We start from the raw sequence: 18,777 nt of genomic DNA, 5'->3' as shown, positions 1-18,777 counted from the left end.
CAGAGTTAGACATAAGAATAGGTGGGAGCAATGAGGCTGGGGTCCATTCTAACAGGAACCTCAGCCCCAAGAAGACTGGCAGATCTTCTTGGGCAGGTAGCCCCCTATCTGTCTCATGAACCCCTGGAGAGAGCCAGTCTATGGCCACACACATCTCCCCACACGAAGAGGAAACCAAGAGCCATCCGCCTGGCTCTTGTCACCGGCGGACCTGACAGCTTTATATCCTCAGTGGAGGGGGGAGCTGAAAGGAGGTGCCATGAGTGTATTTAGGTGACAAGGAGGGAAGATGGATATTTTTATAGAGGAAGAGATACACTGAACAAGGGAAATGAGATGGGAAGACCATAAAGGTCTCAGGTTGGCAAAACCAATTAGTAGATGTTTACAGAAGATAACCCCCCGAGGTCAGATAGGATGTTCTTTGATGTCAATACTCTTGAGTTTGAAAAATGGATTAGCATCCTCCACACCACGTGCAGTGGAGAGACCCAGTCCCCTTCTGCTGGAGCCCCTAGCCAGCTGTGCCCCCTCGGGCAGGTGATTTAAAGACTCAGGCATTTCTTTCCTAATCTGTGAAAGGAGGGGATTATGTGAGATCACCCTAAAAGTCCCTTCCAGCTCTGACATGCCAAGAAATCCTCTTTGACTTCTGGAAATTTGTGGGGACATTTCAGGGCTCTATTATCGATAATTCAGTTACTTGGGATTTTCTGTGCAGTCTATGAAATTCCTTCACTGAGTTTGGAGGGAAAGAGTTTCTCCTCTTTTCTACATCTAGTCTGCTTCAGCCATTGGTAAACAGAAAACATTTAAATCTAAATGACAACAGACTCCAGGAAATCTCCCTCAGGGATGTTCCCAGCTGTCTGATGAGGTCTGCCTTAATGTGAGCCATTGGTCCAAAAGCCAAAATCCAGAAGCTATGATGTCAGGTCCAAAGTATTATTATCTGATTGATGGGTTTTCAAATTTTTTGAGTGTGTTCTCACAGATGCTCTTGTCAAAAGTTCATTAGATGGGACTTTGGGGACATCCAGGGAGATTAAAACAGAGAAGGCAATGGCACCCCACTCCAGTACTCTTGCCTGGAAAATCCATGGACGGAGGAGCCTGGTAGGCTGCAGTCCATGGGGTTGCCAAGAGTCAGACACAACTGAGCGACTTCACTTTCACTTTTTACTTTCACGCATTGGAGAAGGAAATGGCAACCCACTCCAGTGTTCTTGCCTGAAGAATCCCAGGGACGGGGGAGCCTGGTGGGCTGCCGTCTATGGGGTCGCGCAGAGTCAGACACGACTGAAGCGACTTAACAGCAGCAGCAGCAGCAGCAGGGAGATTAAAAAGGGATTCTGGAGGGAGCAAAGGAGGACACTGATATCTCGAACTCCTCTGGAATAAAGTGGAGTCCAGGTAAACCAATATTGTAAGATTCAGACAGATCAAGTAAACTTACCCAAAGTGACACAAAAGTGGAGCTGGGGTCTGCCTACAGACAAAGGAAGGACTGTTTCTATAACGTCTACTCTTTCTGCTGTGATTAAAATCAGCAGCTCTCATTCACTCAACCCCTCCCATGTCCCAGTCTCTATGCCAGCCAGTGATGTCACCTATTTCAACGAAGGCTGTCAACAACTGTGAATGGATGCCTTCAGGGCTGGTGTAACACTCAGCCCTCCATGTATGTTTATATGTAAATATGCAAGCAGAAATAAAAAGCTCTGCTCTGTAGCTTCTGCCAGTTTTCATGGTGTAAAGACTGCCACCAATGACCACTTTCAAGCTACCGGTATCACATCACTGAGTGCTGAGTTGGGAAAAGTGTTAGTCATTCAGTCATCTCCAACTCTTTTTGACTCCATGGACAGTAGCCTGTCAGGCTCCTCTGTCCATTGGATTCTCAAGGCAAGAATACTGCAGTGGATTGCCATTCCCTCCTCCAGGGGATCTTCCAAACCCAGGGATCGAACCTGGGTCTCCTGCATTGCAGGCAGATTCTTTACCATCTGATTTACCTGGGAAGCCCATTATGTGGAAAGTATCTATCAAACCTATTTGTTTTTTAAGTCACTATCTAAAAAAATTATTTATTCATTTATTTTGGCTGTGCTGGGTCTTCTTTTTGGCACTCAGGCTTAGTGCCCCTCAGCATGTGGGATCTTAGCTTCCCAACCAGGGATTGAACCTGTGTCCCTACACTGGGAGGCAGGTCTTAACCACTGAGCCACCAGGGAAGTCCCCATGTATCAAATTTAAATGTCTGGGCTCACGTATGAAGGAACTACATTGAAATTCATATTGATAGAAGCCACAAAACTAAAACCTTTCACTCGCATAAATTTGGATGTTATTTGTGTAAAATGCCATGTTAACTAATTTTTTTAAAAGAAGAGTCAATTTTATTTAAATCTCAGAATTTAAGATGTTAGTACAATAAATACAGTCTTTCATTTTTCTCTACGAAAATCATAATACCAAAACACTGCAGTATTAGGATTAGAAACATAAGAATATAATGTAATAGTTATTACTTCTTGATATTTTCCCCGAGATTTGTCTTTTATTTTTAAAAAAGATTTAATTTACACTGTTTCATGCCTTAGAAAGGGGAAATCATAATATCTTGGAAAACACTGCGTAAAGTTCATTGTTTTTATTTTGCCAAAAAATAGATCATTTTCAGGAAAAAAATAATAAAAATAAATAGAAATAAATATTTGTGCACAGCTCATACTAAGCAACAGATCTATCTTGTAATTTTTTTTTAGCTATTAATATATTAAGGATTTCTATCTGATAGTTTAAAATTTGTATATGATAGGCCATTTCAGATTTCTTAAACATAATGGAAGGAAATCAAAAAGTATAGCAACTTTATTTCAATAAGACAAAAATCACTCAAAAAAGGCTAAAAAGGAAGAAAGGACAAGTAAATAAAACACAGAAGTTCATAAGAGAAAGGAAATGCCTCTGGTGATATAAATATACAATCTGCAGTCCTTCATACCCATGGAGGCACTGACAATAAATCAACTAAACTCGATATTTTCAAAACATGTCAACCAAATGAATCATCGACTCATACTTTTTCATTAAAGTCACAGTAGTTCTGGTTTATGGCACAGCGGTTTAAAAAAAAATACATTCTCAAAGGTTAAAGATAAGAATTTGGTGGGAATTACTGTGGGAGGTTTCTCATTTTCATTTCCTGGCAAAACAGAGCAGTATCATTTTAGAAATGGAGAAAACATACTCAAGTGTGGTTCTCAAATTTTAGCAGCATGAGCGTCAAACTCGGACAGCTGGGCCCCAGCCAGGGAGAGTCTCTGATGCAGAGGGTCTAGGTGGGGTCCCCAGTGTTCGTCTCTTAACAAGGTCCGGAGCAGATGTGGGCGCTACTGGCCTGGGACCACACTTTGAGAACTGCTGCTCCGGAGCCCCTCCTTCTGATCTGTAGGCATCCCCCAGGGCCAAATTTGATGCGGGAACCTGACTCCCAGCCTGACTTCATCTTGCTGCTTCTACCAGCAGGAGTTGTCTGTGAGGATCATAGTCTTTGGAACTTAAGCCTTGCTAATGAAGAGAAGCTCCTCTAGACGTCCCTGTGCAAAAGAAAAATATACATTCACTAATTAGCTGTAATTGGATGGGCCTGTTAGCAATAAAGTCTGCACTAGGAGATTTAAAGAAAATCTGACTTTTTTTTTTTTACTTGACCAACACAAGCAAACTGGAATATAGCCAAAGAAAGTCCTCAAAATTAGAATCAGAAAATAAGTTAAACTTGACACTTGACAAAATTTTTAAATCATTTAATCTAAGTAGTTAGCCAAAACAGTGTAAGACAATAATAGGCCTTTCTTATAGATCACATTGCTTTACCATGTGTAGAGCATGTTTAATTATCAAAAGCTTACACAGTGCTTACCATGGCCAGACATCATCCAAAGTACTCTGCAGAGGAAACCTGACTAAATTCTCTATGAAAGAGACATTATTCTTCTTGGAGTAGAGAAGTGAATTGCCAAGACCACACAGCTGGTTAGGAGCAACCCAGGGATTTGAACTCGGATAGTTTGAGTCCAGCATTTATGTTCTTAGCCACCAAGCTCTGATCCTTGATAACTGACTCATGTTAAGACAATCATGGAGGCAGGAGGAGAAGGGAGCCGCAGAGGATGAGATGGTTGGATGGCATCATCGACTCAATGGACATGAGTTTGAGCAAACTCTGGGAGACAGTGAAAGACAGGGAAGCCTAGTGTGTTGCAGTCCATGGAGTTGCAGAGTCGGACACAACTGAGTGACTGAATAGCAGCAAAGACAATCTTATGTTTAAAACCTGGCTACACCTCAGACTCACCTTGGGGGCATCTAAAACGTGATAATGCCTGGAGCTTTCCCAATCAACTGAATCAAAATCTTTGCAGGTGAGGCCCAAGCATTGCTAAGTTGCTAAGTCACTTCAGTCGTGTCCGACTCTGTGCGACCCCATAGACGGCAGCCCACCAGGCTGCCCAATCCCTGGATTCTCCAGGCAAGAACACTGGAGTGGGCTGCCATTTCCTTCTCCAATGCATGAAAGTGAAAAGTGAAAGTGAAGTCGCTCAGTCGTGTCTGACTCTTAGCAACCCCATGGACTGCAGCCTACCAGGCTCCTCCGTCCATGGGATTTTCCAGGCAAGAGTACTGGAGTGGGGTGCCATTGCCTTCTCCTTTCCCAATCAACTGAATCAAAATCTTTGCAGGTGGGGCCAAAGCATTGGTAGGTTTTAAAGGCACCCTCAGATGATGCTAGAAACAGCCAGGATTGAGTATATTTCGATACAATGGCAGCTGACGGTGCTCATCCCTCTATGTCTGCTTTTTCTTAGGAAGCAGCTGGGAGGACGGCATCTCTGAAGGCTGTTCAATACACCCCAGGGAGGAGAACGCCAAAGGGGGTTGAGAACTAATGCTTTTCTACAGGGATGTGGCTCCAAAACTCCAGACCTAAGAAAGACACAATAAACGTGAGTGCTCTTAAGACTCTGGATTAGTCTCCCTGTGGCTTTGGGATACTGTTGACTAGACCTCGTTGCACTGACAGCCGTTCTTATCCTGTGCTTTTAGTTGATATCCCTTCTCATGTTCTACATTAGAAATCAACCTGGTGGCTCAGATGGTAAAGAATCTGCCGGCAGTGCAGGAGACGCAGGTTGGATCCTTGGGTCGGGAAGATCCCCCGGAGGGGGCAGTGGCAACCCACTCCAGTATTCTTGCCTGGAGAATCCCATGGACAGAGGAGCCTGGCAGGGTACAAATGCCACGGGGTCACAAAGAATTGAACATGACTTAGTGACTAAGACTCTGTCACACACACCTCGATTTTTTGCCTTGGAACTCCGGCCCTAACCCTCCTGCCTAAATGCTGTGCCTTTGTGTCCCCTGGTGGGGGAGCATCTGTCCCTTAAGATTTCAGGGAAAACTTAAGACGAAGGATGGCGCAACCAGCCAGACTGGTGAGGATTTGAGACTCACATCTAGGAAAAACTGTGGTTGACACTGATATGAGGAGAAGGCTGGCCTCCGGGTTACATAGCTTCCCTTTGAAACGTCCTTCCTGTTTTCTTTAAGCATGTGATGGCGCCAGATCCACATTAAAATGAAAGTCACCACAGGGCTTTAATACCAATTAAGTGAGATTATGGAGGAAATGATTACTAAGAATTAAATAGTCAAAAAAAATAATAATGGCAATGCTAATAGTGCAGTATTGGCACAAATTAGCACTCAATAATTGCCCATAAGGGCAGCCTGATCCGTGTGGTAACAGCGGCAGCTCTTGTCATCACATGTAGACGTGCCCACCTCATCCCACCCTCCCAGCCACTGCCAATCATCCTGTTTATCATCAAAGGAGATGAACCTGGGAGCCAAGCATCTCTCTCCAGCACACGGCATGAAGCAGGGGGAGAGCCATGATGTGAACCCAGCTCTAATGCTAAATCAGGACCAGATATGTAACTTATGGGGCCCCTTGTTTAAAAAATGAATGAAGAACTTCAAAATGTCAGCAGAAGAGCATTAAACCAGGCTCGGTCCTTCAAAGCATGGGATCTGTGGCTGCTCCTTGCTGCTCAAAGTGGGTTCAGAGCCAGCAGAGCCAGCATCTGGATAGTTAACTAGAGATGCAGACGCTCAGCCCCCCACCACCCCAAGGACCCACTGAATAACAGTCTGCATCTTGATTAGACTCCCTTGGGGGGATCTGAGTGCGCTTTAAACTTGAAGAGGAATCTCTGAGCCCTCCCACCCCTTGCTTGCCTTCAGGGCAAGTTTCCAGAGCACTAGAGTCAGGTGGCCCTGGAGGAGGGCATGGCAGCCCACTCCAGTATTCTTGCCTGAGGAATCCCATGGACAGAGGAGCTGACGGGCTACAGTCCATGGGGTCGCAAAGGGTCAGACACAACTGAAGTGAATTAGCACGTACACATGGAGTCAGGTGGAATATCTCCCCATCACCACTCCAGAGTGCACATATGACCATGTCTTCTATTTCTCCAGGTACTTGAATGTATACCATCTGCACAGGAACCCATGCTTCTCCTTCCTGAGTTCCCTTCCACCTCAGGAAAGTCTGTCTGGCTCCCAAGAGCCCCCAGGGCTGACAGGTAAAACCCCCTGGTAGAGGCAGGTCCACAGCTGCATGGATGTTCCTATTGGTTTATATTCCTAGTGGATCCCGAGTTGGGCTCATTGAGTTGTTCTTTTTGTTCCTGGGCCCCTGATCAAAACTTTGCCCAAGATGCACTGCCAAGCAGCCCGCATAGACACCCCTTCCTCCACAGGGCAGCATCCTGTGGGTCCCCAGCATGCTTTGCTGGCAGTAAACTTATGTAGGATCATCGTAATCCACCAGTGGGGCTTCCCAGGTGGCTCAGCAGTAAAGATTCCTCCTGCCATTGATTCAGTCCCTGGGTGGGGACAATCCCCTGGAGAAGAGAATGGCTACCCACTCCAGTATTCTTGCCTGGGGAATCCTATAGACAGAGGAGCCTCGTGGACTACAGTTCATGGGGTCGCAAAAAGTCGACACGATTGAGCAACTGAACAACGACAATCCACCAGTGAGACTCTGGCAACACTGAATATCCAAATGTTAGGAATCTTGATCCATTTTCTCCCAGTAAGTTCCTGTGACAAGCAGAAAAAGGACCCCCAAGGAAGTCCATATGCTTGTCCCCAAAACCTGTGACTGTGTTACCCCATGGTCCAAGCCACAGTCTGCTGGGCTGCCCTGCATGCAGTGGGATCTCTGCCAAGAAGCTCTTGGCCCAGGCCTGCCCTGCCCTCTTCCCAACTACACACCCTGTGTTCACTGCTCGTTTATGGGCTTCCCGAAGGCAGGGCAGGAAGTGGGTGTTAAAACACCCAAGGTCTAGGCTGGGTGCAGGGCAGGGGGCAGACATCTGTCTACAGGAATGGCCAGCCCCTCACAGCTTCCACACAAGGATGATCAGTGATGTAGATGCTGTACTTGGATTTGATCATGGGTGATTGAAATGGTTACAGCATGTGGCTTTAGATCTTGTTCCAAAGGCAGTAAATCTCACCTGGCATGCAGTGGGTTGTCGTAAACAGCCGCGGATGGAGCCATTCGGGGATGCTCCTCTTCTTCAAGCATCCCCAGAGGGAGGACTATTTTATGAGAGGGTAGCATGGAGTGGAGGATGGATGCAAGCTCTTCTCTGGAGCAGCAGGTCTCCCATCTGTTGATCTCAGAATCTCCTCATGGACCCTGTCCAGAATGTTTACAGCCCAAGGTGGCCCTTGTTCAAGGTCTCCAGAGGATGACTCCATTCCCAGGGGGGCTTTGTGTCCAGCAGCCCCAGATAGAAGACAGGGTTTGGAGAAGGATGAAGAGAGTCTAGGAAGCAGACAAGGAGAGGGAGTGCTGCCTGTCTCCACAAAGCCCAGATTGCAGCCTGCAGGACTAGATGTCAGGAGCTCTGCTATTTCCCTTCCGGGGCTGTGTGCTGGGGGCAGAAGAAATATCCTGGAAGAAATTAGCCAGAGGGATTCTCTCCCTGCAGGAGAGGGTGTACAAGCTTCAGAGAGTGGGGTGCTCCAATAAGAGCAGCCAAAAGAGAGCTTTTCTGGAAATCTAGGACTCTGAGATGCTTCTGTGTTCCTTATATAAACACCATGAGGATCTTATCATCATGTAAACTGTGTATGTGTGTGTGTGTGTGTGTGTGTGCGCTCAGTCACTCAGTCATGTCCGACTCTTTGTGACCCCATGGACTGCAGCCTGCCAGGCTCCTCTGTCCATTGGATTCTCCTGGCAAGAATACTGGTGTGGGTTGCCACTTCCTTCTCCAGGGGAATCTTCCCAACCCAGAGACCAATCCCACATCTCTTATATCTCCTGCATTGGCAGGTGGATTCTTTACCACTAGTGCCATCTAGGATGTTTAAACTATGCATGCACAGCAGGAAAAGTATAACTTTTGAAAACCACTGATTCTGTGGCACAGTCACAGAAGTATGAGAGATGAGACAGTCGAGTGGTTGGAAAAAAAAAACCACAGGACACATTTTCAGACTGGAAAGGAGCTATGAGGTTTGAGATGAATGTTCCTGACCTCACAGCAAGAACCCTGATCCTCTTGACAGAAATGGGAAAATTGGGAAACCGGTGCAGGAAAAATCTCCCATCCCTAACAGGTTGAGTCAAGTTAAAGTCAAGGTGAATTTCCTGAGTGTTTCTCTCGTGGAAGATGTCTGACAGAGAACAAACATAAGACACGTGTGGGCGTTCAAAGGAGAAAACATTTTTTGAGGTCAAGGCATTGTTCATGGATGTCACGGGACAGCCTTCTCCCACTGGGCTTTGTCAGGTGGCATTACCCGGCGACTGTGAGCATTCAAGTTCAAGGTTAGGGCTCCCAGTCTTGCGGTGTCGGAAATTTTCAGCATCCTGAGGTTGAGGAGCAGATGCCTGGATCAAGTTCATGTCTTTTCCCCTAATCAGAGCTTTTCTTCACAGTTTATGATGCTCAAACAATTTATGACTGAAACAGCCTCTTTCCCAATCCTCTTCACATTTGCACTTTAGCCAGAAATTACAAGAGGGTACCAATCCTGTTAAGAAACTATTGAATGACTTTCTGTTGTTGTTGTTTAGTCATTAGGTTGTGTTTGACTCTTTTGTGACTCCATGGACTAGTAGCCTGCAAGGCTACTCAGTCCACAGGATTTTTCCAGGCAAGAATACTGGAGTGGGTTGCCATATCCTCCTTCAGGGGATCTTCCCTACCCAGGGATCGAACCTGTGTCTCCTGGCTTGGCAAGTGGATGCTTTACACCAAGCCACTATGAAGCATTGAGTGACTTACTTCTGATGAAATAGTAGGTTTACACCAGAATGTGTAGGTGGCAGCTGACCCTCTTGGAACAAAAATTCCCATTTAAACACCAATTTAAGATACATTGTTTTTAAACAAAAATGACCAAGCACCAGGGACCTCTACAATTTGAATAAAGATTCCACGTTTACCACAAAGGATGCGACGATCTTGAAGAAGCAGTGACAGTTAGCGGTAAGAAAAGTCAGACCTAGGAGAGAGTTTTGAAAGAAAATATTGTTTTTAAAAATAATTGTGTCCTAGAAGAGATCATCTCTCTAAAATGCTCTTAGATAATGGTCCCCTACCATTTCCACTGAATTCTTTCCTCCCTAATTTGACATATTATAGCTTGGAAATACCCAGTAAAGCACCCAACATGGGCTTCAGGTCATGAATTTGATGATGGCTTCAACATTCCTCTACTAGCTGCCCAATAATGAGAAATGGATGATGCCCGTGACAAGTAACACACTGGGGGAAAAAAAAAGGAGGGGGGAGGGACGAGGAGAAAAGGGTCTAAATCTCACAAGAAATTCTAGAACATTCGCTAAGCATTTTGTTCCAAAGTCTTTTTTGGTTTTTGGCTGTGCTAGGTCTTCACTGCTGCATGGCTAGTCTCTAGCTGAGGCGAGTGGGGCTACGCTCTGGTTGTGGTGTGCAGGCTTCTCCTGTTGCAGAGCAGGGGCTCTAGGGCATGAGGTCTCAGTACTTGTTGTTCCCAGACTCTAGAGCACAGGCTCAATAGTTGTGGTGAATGGGCTTCAGTTACTTTGGGGCATGTGGGATCTTCCCGGACCAGGGATCAAACCCGTGTCTCCTGCATTGGCAGGTGGATTTTTTTTTTTTTTTTTAACCACTGTTCCACCAGGAAAGTTCTGTTCCAAAGTCTTGAACTCTGTTGCCCCCAGAATCACAGGATCACTAATATTGTGCTAAGGGTAACCTCTCCCTTAGAGAGAAAAAGGATGCATTGAAACATGAAAATTTTAAAAATAAATATATAAGTGATTCTCCCCTAGGAAATCAGATTCAGGGTTGGAACACTCCTTTGGCTTAGCACATAAGCAGTTATCCTTTTAGACCTAAAATGAACACCAGTGAAATTAGGAAGTGCCTGAATTCCACAGCAGACTAAACAGGATAAGAGATTTTTTAAAAAATAAAGGAAAAAAACACAAAACCCTGAAAAGGGGAGAGAAAAATGGACAGTGAATCCCTCAAGTTGACTAATTCCTCACTACGTGAGCTCAGATAGCCGCCCTGACCTTCACATGCTACATGGGACAGCAGCGTGAGTCAGGTGGTTGACTGTAAACTCCTTCAAGCTTTCTTTTTTAAATTATCATCTTCAATTTTAAAAAGCAGATGGAAAAATATCTATTTTGATGAGCCACGGCATTATATTTTTGAAAGTCAGCTGAAGAATGATTAGACAGTACAGTAAATGCTGCTAAATGCACTGAACCCTAGAATGTGGTTTGTATTGCTTTCTTTTCTGTGTGGGCTTTTAGTTTTGGTTTTGAGAGACTTTGCTTGTTTGGAGGAATGAGCACCATTGTTTTATTCTGGGGGGAAGATCTTGACAGCATCTGATGGTATTTCTTCCCATCCCCCAAACTGACTTAGATATTAATATTTGGTGCTTATGAGTTTATGCAAATGAATGTTGTTCAGTTGCTAAGTCGAGTCTGACTCTTTGCCACCCCATCGACTGCAGCACATAGATACATCATAGAATCACACTCAGATCTCACAGTTTTCCATCTCATCTCAGACCCAAGACTGCTCAGGCAAACAAAAATATGACTTCCCCAGTATGTTTACTGGCATGTCTGGGATCCGCCAGCAGAATTTTATTCCATAGGTTTGGATGGAGGTTTGAAGTATAGAAGACTGGGTCGGGAAGATTCTTCAAAGAAGGAAATGGCTACTTACTCCAGGATTCTTGCCTGGAGAATCCCATGGACAGAGGAACCTGGTGGGATACAGCCCATGGGGTCACATAGAGTCGGACACAATTTAGCGGCTGAGTATGCAAGCTAAGTTTTATAAACAGGCAAGTTCAGGGAACACTCGGTTGCAACTGAACTCTCACTGTAGCTGCAGTTACTGGATGATACATGCGCAGCTCATTACCAGAAACCCAGGTGCTGTGGTTGTACAGCCTGAACGCTTAAGATCCTCTCCCAAATGGAAGGCATTATTTTTGGTCCACAGCCCAACCTGGGAGCACACGCTAATCTCCCCAAATAATGAGGAGAATGACTAGTCAAGTTCCCATCCCGCCTTGGAAAAACTGGAATCAGGCACCAACTTGTTGGGGGGAATTGTATCCATGCTGGGGTGCTGGCTCGCTGCCTTTCCCCCTCGACTGATTCCAGAAGAAAGGAGCCTGTTGCCACAAGCACACAGTTCAGGTACCAGCTGCTCCTGGGGACTGGCAGAGGCAAACGCGACCTCATTATGCAATTATCCATAATTAGGTGCTCATTACTATTTTATCATCCAGGAGCCAGCACCCACCTGCACAGGGCTGTCGCGGGGACCGGCAGAGCAGTGAAAACAGAGCCTTGCTTTTTCTCTAAGGACGTGACATCTAAAATCAGCAGTTCCAACCTGCCCAGGGGGTGAGTTTGCACCGACACGAAGACCAATGCAGACAGCATGGGCCAACTGCTTCAGTTATGCACACATCTTCATCCTTGAGTCGCCTCGAGTTGTGTGGGTGGTAGATGGATGATACAAATGAGGGTGAGTGGAAACTAGCATCTATTCAGAACAAGCCTCCTTAAGTTAGAAATGAGGACTTGGGTGCGGACAAGTCTGACATTCAGACTCGGTCACTTTCTCTGTAAAAGAAATCCTCTAAAGTATCTCCCAGACCTATATTCAGAGTGAGGACTCTTTCTTTATCGTCATTTTACCTCCCAGCACCCAGCGCCTGGGAAACCCTGGGATTGTTCTGCATGGACCGATAGAAAAGGTTCTTAGCTGTATTTTGAGCAAGACCAGATGACGTATGGGATTCTCATATAGGATAGGGATGAACTTGTTTATGTTTTCAAAAGGCACACGCACATCTATACATATGAAATAAAGAAAAGAGTGGATGTTCCTTAGTGCTTCTCTATGATGGTGGCTCAAGTGGGAAAGAATCTGCTGCTAGTGCAAGAGATGCAGGAGATGTGGGTTCGATCCTGGGATGGGAAGATCCCCTGGAGGAGGAAACGGCAACCCACTCCAGTATTCTTACCTAGAGAATCCCACGGACAGAGGGGCCTGGCGGGCTCCAGTCCAAGGGGTCACAAAGAGTCGGACACGACTGAGCAAGGAACACTCTTTATTTCTGTTATTATTACCCCAGCTCCACCTCAGATCTTCAGGCACTCAATTCCGGAGGTTGGGAACCCCCTGCTTCAGGTGTCACCTCATTGGGTGAAATAGAGTGGAATGAGTAGTGTGGTGATGTTCTTTCCTTGGGAGGGGAGGACACTGGACCTCAGAGGCGCTGTCAGAGGCGATGTGTATACAGAGGTGTTGATGGAGTGAACCAAGTCTGTGGGAATAGAAAAGAGCAAACAGTCCCTAAGGTGCTGAGGCTTTAACACCCCCGGGTGCTCCATCTGCCCTTTGCCATAAAAACGACAGAGTTGGTGAAGGGTCTGCACCCCTTGTTAGCTGTTAGCAATAACAACAATGATGAAAGACCTCAAAGGCAATTTTTATCACCGAGAACTGAATTTATCTCCCTCCGCTGAAGCTTAAATTCGTCATTAATGGCTAGCAAGTCCTGAACCAACGAGGTCATGTTTCCAGTCAACATTTCCTGAAGCCATGAGATATCAGTGGTTTCCCCCCATAAATCTGGAAGCTGGAGTCCAACAGGTCTAATGAGAGGAGGCGGAATCCATGCTCCATCACACTATCTTCAGTTTATCTTTTAGAAGCAGATGTAGGCTGCAAGCCCACTTCTCATAACTACCCAACAGCAATATAAGCAGAGCTCATCTATGGGAGCTTTAGCAGGGAAAATCCTGTTAGTTTTTGATCTTCTTCTCTTCCAGAAATTCTGACAGTTGCTGGAAACCATGATCTACTTACCAGGGTTTAAATGTTGCTTAGATCTCCTAGGTTACTTTTAAGCTAAGATCCAGTTAAAAAGAGAGAACAAAAGGAAGTTTGTTTGTTTGTTCCAAACAAAAAAATTGGTTGGAATAGTCCTAAAAGACCCTAAGTGTTCACTTTTGGTCAAGGGAAGGCCTTAATTCCAACTCCTGCTTCTAAAAGTCTCAGTGTAGATAGTACTTTTCTAAATAGTCTGCTTATTATGTTGCCTTTTTAACAGCACAGCAGTAGTTTGTGGAGAGCAATAGAGACTGAGAAAGAATACTAACATTTATTGAGCACCACTTGTTTCCAGCATACTGTGCTTTTTCATGTGGATTGCAATTTACCTCTCAGCAACTCTGTTTGGCAGAAATTGTTCCCATTTTACAGATAAAACCATTGCCTACAAGTGCTGGCACCAGCAGCATCATTATAAACTGATCTGGAGACCCTCAACTTGAGAACCATTGACTAAGACCTTGCTCGAGTCTTTGATGGTTCTGCTTGGTATGCCTTCATTCCTTCATTCAATTTATTCATTCAACAGATACTGATTGAATTTCAACTCTATTTTAAGCACTGTGTTAAATTTCAAATACAGCCATTATCACGAAATCCATTTCTTTCTCTTGCAGGATGTTTCATCTTTGGGAGAGAGACAAATATTACACATGTTTATATGAATACATATATCATTTTAAAATTGTGATAAATGTCATGAAGGGTTTCAGGGTGCAACAAAACTCAACAAGAGAGAGTTTTCATCTGGGTCTCCAAGGCTGAAAAGTGGAACATGGAGAGAGATGCTAGAGAGACAAGAGGTCTCATGAAAAGAACAGGCATAGAGAGCCCTGAGGTTGACAGGGCTCACGTGAGAACAGAGAAGGCCAGTGGGTCCTATCCCTGGGTCAGGATGATCCCCTGGAGGAGAGCATGGTGACCCACTTCAGTACTTTTGCCTAGGAAATCCCATAGACAGAGGAGCCTGGTGAGCTAGAGTTCATTGGGTCTCAAAGCGTTGGACATAACTAAAGCGACTTAGCACGCATCTCAAATGCTTTACTGAAACTAAAGAACAGAACCAGAATGGCTTTAAATATCAGTTTGTCATCCTGGTCATGGCAGGGCTAGCTGGGAGCTGGTGCTGCCCTGGCCAGCATCAAGAGAAAGGATTGTACAGCATATCACCAGCCCAGGAAAACCTCAAAATTCAAAGCACAGTTTCTGCTGAATGAGTATCACTTTTGCACCATCTTAGAGGAGAAAAGTGTAAGTTGAACCATGGCAAGTTGAGGCATTCTGTATTCTGAACACAGGCACAGGAGTCTGTTTCATAGAGGTTCTGGATGTTTGTTTAAACTGTCTCTTATTTATGAAAGGACTTCCCTGATGGCTCAGACGGTAAAAAATCTGCCTGCAATGCGGGAGACCAGGGTTCCATCCCTGATTAAGAAGACCCCCTGGAGAAGGGAATGGCTATCCACTTCAGTATGCTTGGCTAGAGAATCCCATGGACTAAGGAGCCTGATGGGCTATACAGTTCATGGAGTCACAGAGAGTCAGACAACTAAGTGACTAAAACTTTCAGTTTCATTTATGAAAATCTAGATTCCCCCTTTAATCCTACTACTGTTATCTGCAATTAACTTTCTAATAGTGTTTGCAGGAGTGTACAAATTCCAGTGACATGATCAATCCCAATAAGGGAGTTGCTGAGTCAAAGGATTTTCACTTCTAAAGCAGCTGCACTGCTGTCCAAAAAGATATACTATTACCAGAGTTAAAAACATATCTGTTTCCTTGCATCTTTGATAACACTGGGAATTATTAAGCTTATAAATTTGTGCCAATCTGATAGGAGAAGTATAACAGCTCATTGTTCAATGTTATATTTATTCCACTGAGTGGGCAGTTTCCCATTGATCACTTTTCCCCCCCTATAAATTGCTGCTTTATATATCTTGCCCATTTTTCCACAGGGTCATTATTCAGCATCTGATTGAGTTATACGAGTATTTTATGCATTAAGGAAATTAGTTCTTCATCATGCATTTTTTTTTCTTTTACTTTCATATGCTTAGGAATTTTCTTGGAACGTATTTGAGGAACTTAACATGAGAGAGCAAAATGCAGAAAAAGAAGGTAATTTGTTTTTCACTCCTCATCATTGTTACTATAATTTTCAAATCCTGTAACTGAATTACTCTTATAATTAAAAAGGCCACGTCCCTTATTCTCTCTCTTGAGATATTTTACACCAATGAACAGAACACACACAATTTTTAACCAGAAATGCAGTGGTCTCCTCTTTTTTTCCCCCATCTCTCTTCTTGTTGCTTTAAGCTCCCAAGTTGTGAGCTGAGAGCTCTTTAGAGATGGGAAAATGTAGTAAAATCCTTCCTTGGGCCACGCTGATGTTAATGGGTAACATTCGGGGCAGAGGCCTCCACCGTTTCCACATCTGCAGCTTTGTACAGACCTCACCTCCGAGAGGCCTGAAAGTGTGAAGCCAGCCAAGGCTTAATGTGTATTAGCAACACAAAGAGCGCACGAGAGGAGACGCAGGGATGAGCTGCAATTTACTGAAGATTTACTAGGCCTCATGAAACTGCCCACCCATTTTTCTGTCTCATCTGCCCACGTCTAAAGAGGATGGCTTTGTGCACGGGTGATGGTCATTTAGAATCATCCAGCAACAAATCTCGCTGCTTAAAAAGCCATGCTGACAGGAAGCACCACGTTGGAGAGAGTCCATGCTCTGGGCGCAGAACCTCAAATCTGGAAATATGGGAATGTGGGGGCGTGGTGCTCCAGCCGCTCCAGGCGCCTCCCCTGGACTTTCGTTTGTGTTCTTCTAAGTCCTTTGGTGAGGCTTGTTTACCGGAGGAGGTGAGCAAGGCTCCAGGGAAGGCGAGGTGCCTTCCCAGAGCAGCCTGGAGTGTGCAAGGGTACTTCAGGGTGTTGCATGAACTGCATTTTGGAAGACTGTGGCCCAAACCTTAAGACCCAGTGGAGAGACTTTTCTGGTGGTCCAGTGGTTAAGAACCCATCTTGCAATATAGAGGACACAGGTTCATTCCCTGGTCAGGAAACAGATCCCACATGCCTCTGGGCAACTAAGCCCGCATGCCCCCGGAGAGTCTATGCACTGCAATGGAAGATGCTGTGGACCCCAGACTAAGGCCCAACACAGCTAAATCAATAGATAAATAGCTGGAATTTCTTTTTTTTTATTTTATTTTATTTTATTTTTTAAACTTTACATAATTGTATTAGTTTTGCCAAATATCAAAATGAGCTGGAATTTCTTAGAGGTGATCTTTAAAGAAAAAAAGAAAACTCAATGGAGCATGTCCAGTAGCACTTGAAAACTTATCTCACGCGATCTCTCTGGGGCTACACAACCCTCAACATAGCTTCTTCCTACTGTGCATGAAAAATAAAAGCTATTGGGGCTTAGTTTTCATTTAGCCACAGGCTTGCAGCTCATTAATAGGATGTCAGAAAATTCTCCTGCATTTCATTACTAGGAACTTCCCTCTGGGCTGCTTTATGTTGCTGGTTTTCTTGAGTCTCTGTTTGCCCGTCTGTACAATGGGTTGATGCCGAAAGCTCAGGACAAAGTAAGACATTGGAGGGAGTAAGAAGTGGAGGCTTATGAATGTCCCCCCATGGAAAATGATCTTGCTTCTCCCGACTAAACTTTGGAAATAAAAGTATGTGAAGGGAGGGCTTCATCCACCTTCATGAATTTCTCATCCTGCTTAATGCAGATGTAATGTGAAAAAAAAAAAACAAAAAACCTCATTCCTAAACTTAACAAGAAGAGGGAGGAATTATGTCTTTTGCCAGTTTTACAAGTAGTAAATGGGATTAATGGGATGCAGTCAGACAAGGGAGGCCACAGCAGGAGTGTCCACAGTCAGACCCCCTGAAATCAACACCAGGATGGAAGAGGAATATATGCAGAGCCGATAGGATAGCCTATCTTCCCAAGGGCAATGCTTTCTTGGCCTTTGATGAAGGGTGTGGATGAAGCGGGAAGACCGGCAAACACCCCTCTAAGCCATGCCTGGTGGTTCTGGTGAATATCTAGGGCCAGCAGTGAAGGGTTTGAAAACATATAGGGGACTTCCCTGGTGGTCCAGTGGTTATAATCCACCTTGCAATGCAGGGATACAGGTTCCATTCCTGGTCAAGGAACTAGAGTCCACATGCTGCAGGGCAACTAATTCTGCACCCCACAACAAAGACCCAGTGCCACCAAGATTAATTAAGTAATTAGTAAAATAAAATATGTGCTCACTTGCTCCATGGACTCTTTGGGAGCCCCTGGACTGTGGCCCACCAGGCTCCCCTGCCATGGGATTTTTCAGGCAAGGATACTGGAGTGGGTTGTCATTTTCTCCTCCAGGGAATCTTTCCAACCCAGGGACTGAACCTGCATCTCCTGCGTCTCCTGCATTGACAGGTGGATTCTTTATCACTTGAACCACCTGGGAATATAAAATGAAGCCACCTCTGTTTGCAAATAAAGTATTTGTTCTTCAGAAAACAAAAAACCCAAATATTCAGACTTTGTTTTCCCATCAATGTCATCATCATTTGTTTGACCATGGGTTACAGATGCACATCCGTCTTCATCTGTCATTGCTGAAATCTCTTTCTACTCAATGGGATCCTCCTCCATTCATGCAAATTTAACCACAGCCACCTTGTCTGTAATTGTCTCAACTGGCAAAGAGCCTTTCTTTGGTGAGAAGAGCCATCCCAAACTCCTTGCTCTGTCTATCCCTAAGGGCCTGGTACATGCTCCGTGCTTTATCTCTTTCTCGTGGCTTTTATTCTCACAACATTAAAGGGACTCTCTCTCCTTTATGCAGGCAAATAAAAAGTAGATTTAGAGAACAAAGATGAAAAGGATACATTCCACTGATGGTGTACTTCAGAATGCAGCAGCCTGGTTGTCAGACGCTGGCCGAGTTAAAAGTTGAGCTGGGTCCTTGACGTCAGAAATTCAGATGAAAACATGAAATCGAGCGTGTGCCCGTAAGGACTTGTAGTACATTAACATGAAGCTATGTCATTGGCAGCTCTTGAAAAGGGATCCCCAGGCCTGCCTTTTAGCCCTGGTTAATGAGAAGAGGAGCCCAGAGCCACAGGCTTGCCATTCACCCTTAATCTGTTTCCACTTAAAGAATATTTTCTCTGAAGCTGAAAGCAGGTAACAGAGCCTCCGCTGCACCATTCCTCTGGAAGATCAACTCTCCCCTCCCCC

At 44.9% G+C, this 18,777-nt stretch overlaps 1 long non-coding RNA gene across 1 annotated transcript; it reads right to left on the bottom strand.

The window, feature by feature from the left end:
* Nucleotides 1–2,861: 2,861 nt before the first annotated feature.
* Nucleotides 2,862–4,162, bottom strand: LOC129651304 (uncharacterized). Its single transcript, XR_008714093.1, has 2 exons — nt 3,929–4,162; nt 2,862–3,602 (listed from the first exon to the last, which is right to left on the bottom strand). It is a non-coding gene; the product is annotated as an uncharacterized LOC129651304 (long non-coding RNA).
* Between the last annotated feature and the right edge of the window lie 14,615 nt (nt 4,163–18,777).

The sequence above is a fragment of the Bubalus kerabau genome, chromosome 4, assembly GCF_029407905.1.
Source record: "Bubalus kerabau isolate K-KA32 ecotype Philippines breed swamp buffalo chromosome 4, PCC_UOA_SB_1v2, whole genome shotgun sequence".
NCBI classification, from domain to species: Eukaryota; Metazoa; Chordata; class Mammalia; order Artiodactyla; family Bovidae; genus Bubalus; species Bubalus kerabau.
This window is presented reverse-complemented; position numbering and strand designations above follow the sequence as displayed.